Consider the following 7,971-nt stretch of genomic DNA (forward strand, 5'->3'; position numbering starts at 1 on the left):
CCTATTCTGACATTAATTTATCAATCCGGGTGCATACCCTTTCGAGGCAACATGCAAGGTATATGCAGGGGCAAACATGTAATCCGTTCAGACCAAGGGTTCACGGTTAAGATTCAAAACATGGCTGGAAGATTAAACTAGCTACAAAACTTCAGAAATAATCATAAGCAATAAAGAACTGTAACAACAAGCATAAACTAATAAATGACACACACACAAGGATGCATCACCTGATCAGAAGAGCGGGCCCAGCTCTCTGATCAGGGTTGTTTTAGTCATGAACAAGATTGGAGCAGCAAAATAGATTATATTTTATTAATCTGTAGTAGGTGATTACAATAGCAATGGGAGAGCCCCATTCACAGGAACAATTTGCCTCCCTGAAACATGTTAACCGCATATTCAGAAATGTACATCAGTTGGAATGACACCAACACCAAATGTCCGAGATAGCAAAAAGGCCCAAGAATAGTTCTAGGGAATCGTGACTCCAGTTGTGTGGCCTTCTTATGGCTGGCTGTTACCAGATCTGTTGCGAGATGTTGAAGCGAGGGTTCTTGTTCTCCAAGATGCGATCAAACACATGTTTTAGTGCTGTGAATAGATAAGACTCCATGACTTTACTTCATTAATTAAAATATTCCAATCAGAAAAGTCAGGGGTATTTACCTTGTAATTTTAGCATAACAGCATGGGTAAATGAGTATAAAAAGGTCAAAAAGATGATAGAAATGGACAGAAAGATGGCCCGATTTGGTACCCAATAGTGATGTTGGTTTATTCTAGCTGTACCTACCTTCATGCAGGTTGCTTAGCCCTCTATTCCACTCTTTAGTACCTTCGTAAAAGGGTACAATTGGCTTTCGTGCAGCCCTAACCTGCGGCTTAGGGACTTTCGCACTGCTAGGGCAGCGAACTGTGATATCTCCCAAGCTAGGCTAAGTGTCTTACTTATCTTCTTAACTGATCTTAGTTAGCTTTGCATAAACATATATTCTTACTTGTGTTTACTTAAACAACACATTTACTTACATTCGTGCATCATATAAGCATTATAAGTGAAATTTATACCCAATATATCAAGATGCATAAGCAAGAAATAAAGATGCAGAAATTATGGAATACTTCTCTTTATTGATAATTCCAGAAGATTATAGACTCAACCCACTCTGCACACTCAGCTGCAAGGGTCTGCGCACTCAGTTGTGGACTTCTAGTCCTTTACACACTTAGCTGTAGAGCCTCTACCTACGCTATGACCTAATACTTAGACTTCTGCTTCAGAGCTATCTCTCATACATCATATCTTGATTGATTATTCTTTCCTTCTCCCTTCTAACTACTTAGAGCTTAGCTCTATTTATACAATACCATGGTCAGCAGACCATGCATAGATCTTTTACAATCGATATTACATTATCAAAATAAGGGCGGACAACCCTATGACTCTTTAACACCTACGCACTCTGCGACCACAAAATGCAGAGTATTTACACTTGGATTACAAAATTGGACCAAAATATGGGCTTTTAGCCCCAAAATTTCCCTTGGGGGATCCTGTGCCCAACAGGCCCCCAACACAAACATCGTGACTCGCCCTTGAGTCACTCTGTAGGCACGGAGATCTTAGCGTGAAGACCTTCCAGCACTATTTGGATAACCACAACCTCAGTAATGCACTGAGCGGTTGCCTGTTGGACTTCTTCCACTCGTTGCTTAGTCACTGCCACCTAATTGTTGCCCTGAATCTTCTATTGAGTGGCCTGCAGTGTCACGAGCTTCCCTTCAATGGAAGCTGTGATCATATATGCTTCATCTATCCACGGTTGCAGGCACACTTTTTGGACCGCTTCTTTGTGTCGAGTGGCATCCACTTGTTCCTTAAGCGCCTTTGTCTCCTGCATTCGTGTGATCCTTTGTGTAAGAGCAACCGTTTGCATAGTCCCTTTAACCTCATCATATTTTTTTTGTAGCTTGCATGCCTCTTTCTCCAGATGCTCTACATTCAGGTCCTCCTACAACGTGGTCAGGACCTTGAATGCCTGCTCAAAAAGTTGCGTGCAGTCTGCTACTGCATTGTCGATGGCCGTTATTATTGTTGTAACATTGGTCGTATGCTATTCCCTGACTTCCAGTGGAGTTGAAGGTTGAGCCCTCAACTAAAATTCTGTGATCTGCAGGTTCAGCTCCAGCTAAACCCAAGTCATCTCTATCCGATCATCGTGCACCCCTATGGCCAACTTACAGACACGCGCCTCAACTGGTTCTTCTGCCTGAATGTCCAATTCCGAGACAATTCGGTAGGCTTCCTCCACTACTTGCATGATCTGCTTGTTTTTTTCTACTTCCTCATTGCGTTGCAGGCCCAACTGCTCGATGTTGATACACTACTCGCTCATCACTTGCAGAGCGCGACTCTCCGTGGCCCTAAGTTCTGCGGTGACTCCATCCTATAAGACGTAGAGCGTCTCTCGAGGGAGCTTGACCATATTCAATCCCACCCCTTTCAAAATGCTAACCATGGGTCTGTTAGTCTCATTTTCTGTAGTGAGTACCCATCAGGTAGTAGTACCACGTTGGTCACCCTTGTGCACAACATCTCCTCGGTAGCTGAAGTGATAATCATGAGGCTGGTGGACAATGTGCCAGCTTGTGGAGTGTGAACCTACAACTCCTGTAGATCTGTCTGGAGAGCCCCCAATACTAACTATTGTTGTTCTTCGAACTATTGGAGGGCCTCCGTGGTCACATCCCTCACCATTTCTTCGATGTCATTTCAAATCCCCCTTAATGAGGGTGATTGGGTCCAAGGATGTCTTTGAAGTCTTGGTTTTATTCTGCGATGCTACCTTCTCTTGTGGTCATTGACACTTGAGTTGGCTAGATTTTGTCTGCGGTTCCACGTCACCTTGTTCTTTCGGCTCCTCTATTTCTACCTCAACCCTGGGAGAAGGTGGCTTCTGTCCTTCGCGTGCTTCTCCTCCTCTCTTCTGCTGCTCCACCAATTTCGCGGCATTGCCTACTACTTAGGCCTTAGCCTCTGATTCCTCCTTTCTGTGCTACTCAGCCAGTTGCACCATTCAGATCTTTGTTTCTTCCTTCTTATGCTACGCAGGTGGACTTGTCTATTTCCACTGCGTAGCCTGCTAGAGCATGCCACTCTAGCGGCCAAGACTCAAGGACTGAAAAGATCACATCATAAATTGCCAGATATGGTAAGTTATGCCATGTCTTCGTGGGGTCCTTTTGTGCCCTAATAATAACATGGTGGAAATCTGCTTTGAATTCTGAAAATCTCTACAAACTGGTGTATACTGTGGGTGACAGCCATGCCTTGCTATTGATCCCCATCTGAATACTCATCTCCATCAAGATCTAGAAGATCTTGCTTTCTTTTATGCACTGCATGTCCTTGGTCACCCATAGCGAAGCATACTTCACTGCCTCAGGAAGGTCTGACACAATCGAAGGGAATTAGTTGTCTTCTAGCAGCTCCCATGCCACCAGTACAATCTAGAGCAAGAGCCACATGTAGTGAAACATCTTGCCCTGCTACTGTGCCTCGCAACTGTTCGCAAGGAACTCGCTGCATAGATAATTCGCCTAGTTGAACTGGACTCCTTCAGTGCATTGTGCTGCTAGTGCAATAACAGGCATGGGCAGCTCATAAACACGACACTTCCACATCACCTTAAATGCTAGTATTTGCATCGCTACCTTGACTGCAGGGTTGATAATACTAGAGATGGCATATCCTTGCTTCTTCTTCTCCAACTTGAATTTCTTCTTCATAGCTTCCATGAGGGCCAACTTGCCGCCTTTTCCTTCTGATATATTGGTTGGATCCTCTCATGAGTAAGGCAGTCATGTAATCTGATGGATCAAGCGGTATTTGATGGGAATGGGCTCCTCCATCCACAAACACCCATCATGCACCAAGCAGAGTAGCTACCTCATGACGAAGACGGTCACTGGGGTGTTGTGGTAATGCAACACCCAGAGTAGGTTGAGTAGCCCAGCTTTCTCTACACCCTTGAGCCAAGTCCGTGGCTCCAATTCAATTGTTCCAGCAGTCAAGTCAATCCGTCAGTGCATTAGTTTCTCAATCACTAAATGTAGGAATTTCTCATGATCTGCAAGGTCCCAGTATTCAAATTGCAGTACAGGAACTTTCCCTAAGTGCAGCCCCTAAAAAACAATGTCATCTAGGAATAATGGAGTTTGCAGGGAGCTCTTGCTCTCATCTATGTCCTTCAGCACCTTGGCATTGCCCTGGCATAGAGGAATATATTCTTGTGACCTAGTAATAGGGTCCGCACCCTGGGTTTCAACTTCCATTTCCAAATCCTCCTCATCCACTAGGATTTCTTCAGATTCTTCCTCTTCTGCCTCCAGATTAATGGCCTTCCCCTTTTCCTACAAGGTGAGCTTGGTCCTCTATGGGTTTCTTGGTGATACGCACACCGAGATCATAGCCTGCTTATCCTTCTTAGGTCTCGGTGTTCTGGGTGATTTAGGGACCTCAACTATCACTCTGGCACACTCTAGAGCTTCTACTACCACAATTTCTTGCGCAGCTTCCTTAGGTGTCGACATCATTCTGGTCAGGGGGTGCTGCGTCTCCTTCAACAATCTCTCAAACACTGAATTTGCTCTCAAAGCCTCAAAATTCACAAGGTCCATACATAGCTGATAGCGCAACAACTGAATTTTCAAAATGCCAAGTGTTTTTCAATGGATAACCACTTGTAATTTAAAAGTCTTTTTGAATTCAAATTCGACCATTCCCCCCACATTCAGCCCATTAATTCTAGATTGGAGGCAGATTTACAAGAATCTAATCCATAAATATTGCCTTAAATCCCTGCCGCCCACTCTATGTGGCCTCAAAATGACCATCAAATCATGAATAGTAACTTTAATGGTCACTTTTTGGTGGACCTCCGTGCTAGTGCAACTGTCTTCACACTGTCGCAGACCCAGTGACACAGTCCTGAAATCATGCAGCTCCACAACCTGGGTAGTGTACATTATCGTCTCGCGCCTCCTTTCAGCTACTTGGAACGCTAAGACTATGCTACTTTCATTTAGTTATATGGTGGGTGTTATCACTCAGGTTGTCCCAAAGCTCCTTAAAGGGATACAACCGAGGTAACTACAAGCTAATCTTTGGACTGCAGGTTCTAGCCCACCTGCAATCAGAGAGGGCTCTCTCTTTATGATTTAGCTTTGTTGATGATGATCTTAGGCTAGTTATTGAGTTCAAGGGGTTTTTGTTTGAGTTTTGGTGTGAAGGATGATGTTTCCAAGTAGAGAGGTAAGTATAATATGAGGGTTTCAAACCATTGGGCATGGAGTCAAGGAGTAGGAATGCTAGTGCGTTTTCTTGGTCACAACAGAGAAATATGGAGCAAGCTAGCTGCACATGAAACAATGATTCAAGCTAAAAGGATGGAATGAGGGCTAAGGAATGAGAAGCAATTAAGAATTTCTCATTCAGCTTAACAAAGGGAAGGTGAATGAGCTCTATCTAGGAGTAGTAAAGAATCCCTAGATAACTATCAAACATGAATGAAACAGAGCAAATACGAGCCATGAGGAATTCATATTTATGCATGAATAAGAAAAAAACATATAGAAGTCACAGAAACTGAGCATAGAGTGCAACCACGCAGATTCTGAGCTAATCTTTCTTTTTGTAACTTAGATGGTGATACATGTATAATACGAGCATATATCAATGAAAACAGAGGTAAGAGGCACTTATTGAGTCATGTTGCAGCACAAGAATTCCACATTCATTTCTTCAAAACATTAATACACAACACACAATCCATTCTCCAAGCTTTCAGCAGTCTTTGATTAAGGAAAACATATCAGATATACAGAGCGAGACTCTCTTAGAGTGCATTAACCAACCAACCCCAAATACATTCTGTGGGGAGGTATATATACAAAAATGAGATACAAAAATATCTAGAAGATGAGTTAATAGCTCATAACTTCTTCGCCAACTCTTAAGGGATAGTAGCTGAAAGAGTAAATGCTATAGTAAACATGAATATAATAGTTGTTCATTCTGTCAGAGAAAATTGACTTTTGAGTCCAATTGAGTCACCTGGGTTGCGCTTTTAAAATCTGTGATCCTTTGGGCTTGCCATCCATGTCTTTGCTTTGTCACTGCTCCAACCTGCTCTGCCTGTTCTTTAACCACTCTATCCAGTGCTTCCGTGCCTCATTTGGCTGACTCATAGCTGACCGAGATTTGAAATAACAAAAAAGGGGGAAAAACCGAAATTACCTGGGCACAATGGCCAGCATTGCCTGCCACCAATCCTCGGGAGGTAACTGATGATTTTGTATTTTGATGAGTGTTTCATCGGCCTCTGTATACCTGTAATAATTGGGTGGCATCTCAGAAAAATGATTAATTTCATGTTAAATAAAAAATAATTTTTCCAACTTATTGTAGAGATTCTGCCCAGAAGGTGTCCCTAGCTCTGCTGTAGAGCCTGAGGATGCAGTAAGTTGATTTGTGACATAATTATTCACTCTGGTGACATATTTCTCACATGTTAATAGCCTTCCAGTACTTGTCAGCAAGCTGGGAAAACCTTTGCTTTGTAATGCTATAAGTTTCCACTTAAAATCGTCTATGTCCCTCTGCATCTCTTGACACTTTCTTTCCAGTGTCTATACAAAACCTCTCAGAGTCAACACTTTCTTTGCTATGAGTATGGCCTCCATCCTATTCATAAATTGCATTGCTGCCAGCTCTTCCTTAGTTTGATGGTTCAAAAAATTAATTATTTTGTTGGCCTGTTCAGGCATGGTTCCCAATGCTGCTCTGGCTCTCTGATTTTCAAACTGAGCTAGGCCAATTAGATCTATTTGTTCATGTATGGCCTAAATTGACCGCCACTGGTCAGTGATTGATTGATTAATATTGGCCCACAGAATCCTCTTTATTTCAGCTAGTGTCTTGTCCAAAGTTAGCTCCTCCTCCAAGGCTTTTATTTTGCCCTTCAGGGCCTTAATTTCCCTTGTCTGCTCAGCCACTGTCATTTTGGACTTATCATATTTTCCTTCTAGGTTAGCCAACTTTTCCTTGGGCTCTTTTATCTTTGTTTCCTGAAGCTCTAGATCCTTGATAGCTTTTGTCAATTCATCCATGCTCATGCTAGACTCAGGAGCTATTGTTGTTGCCGCTGTAGCATCTGTAGCTGTTGTAGTTGCTGGAATAATGGGAGGGGTCACTGCTGCTTGTTTAGGAGGAACAGTAACCACAGTTGGAACTGTTTGAGGTGGACTCTACCTACTTGCCTTGTAGTGCTTTCTCCAACTCTCCCTCCATCTCAATTATTCTCTGGTTCATTTGCATTAGCAGGTCCAATGTATCCTCAACTTCTTTCTCTTTCACCAGTTCTCCTATTTGTGGGTGCATAGTTGAGGTGAGCCTCATTTTCTTTTTCAGAGCAGCAATATCATCCTCCTTTTTCTTCATTAGGGCCTTGATGGCTTTGGGGTTTTTATGATCATGCCCTAGGTCCACAAAAATGTCCTCCAATGTTTTAATTCTATTATCTTTTGCTGTGGAGGACATTCTTTCCAAATCAAGCTGAGTATTTGTATTCTTTAAAGATTCCTTAAAGTCATGAGCCAGCTGTTGGCATGTGTTGTACTTGATGGAAAACAACTCATAGAAGATCAACTCACTTATATATATCTAGATGAATCTACGGAAGAGATATCAGATGACAATTCTCAGTATGACAAGTCCAAAGGGGGAGATTGTTGGCATTATGAGACAAGTGTTGTCCTTGATGGAAAATCACACAAATGATAAATTATAGTGCAACAAATTTATTTGATAAATTATAGTGCAACAAAGTTTCCTTCATGTAGAGAAAAGTTCACGCACTTTTATGCAGAGAAAGGTTTATTCCATGTAGAGAAAAGTTCATGCACTTT

The sequence above is a fragment of the Pinus tabuliformis genome, chromosome 3_1 (assembly GCF_031772625.1).
Source record: "Pinus tabuliformis cultivar Carrire ecotype Pingquan chromosome 3_1, CPIR1, whole genome shotgun sequence".
In the NCBI taxonomy this organism is placed as follows: Eukaryota; Viridiplantae; Streptophyta; class Pinopsida; order Pinales; family Pinaceae; genus Pinus; species Pinus tabuliformis.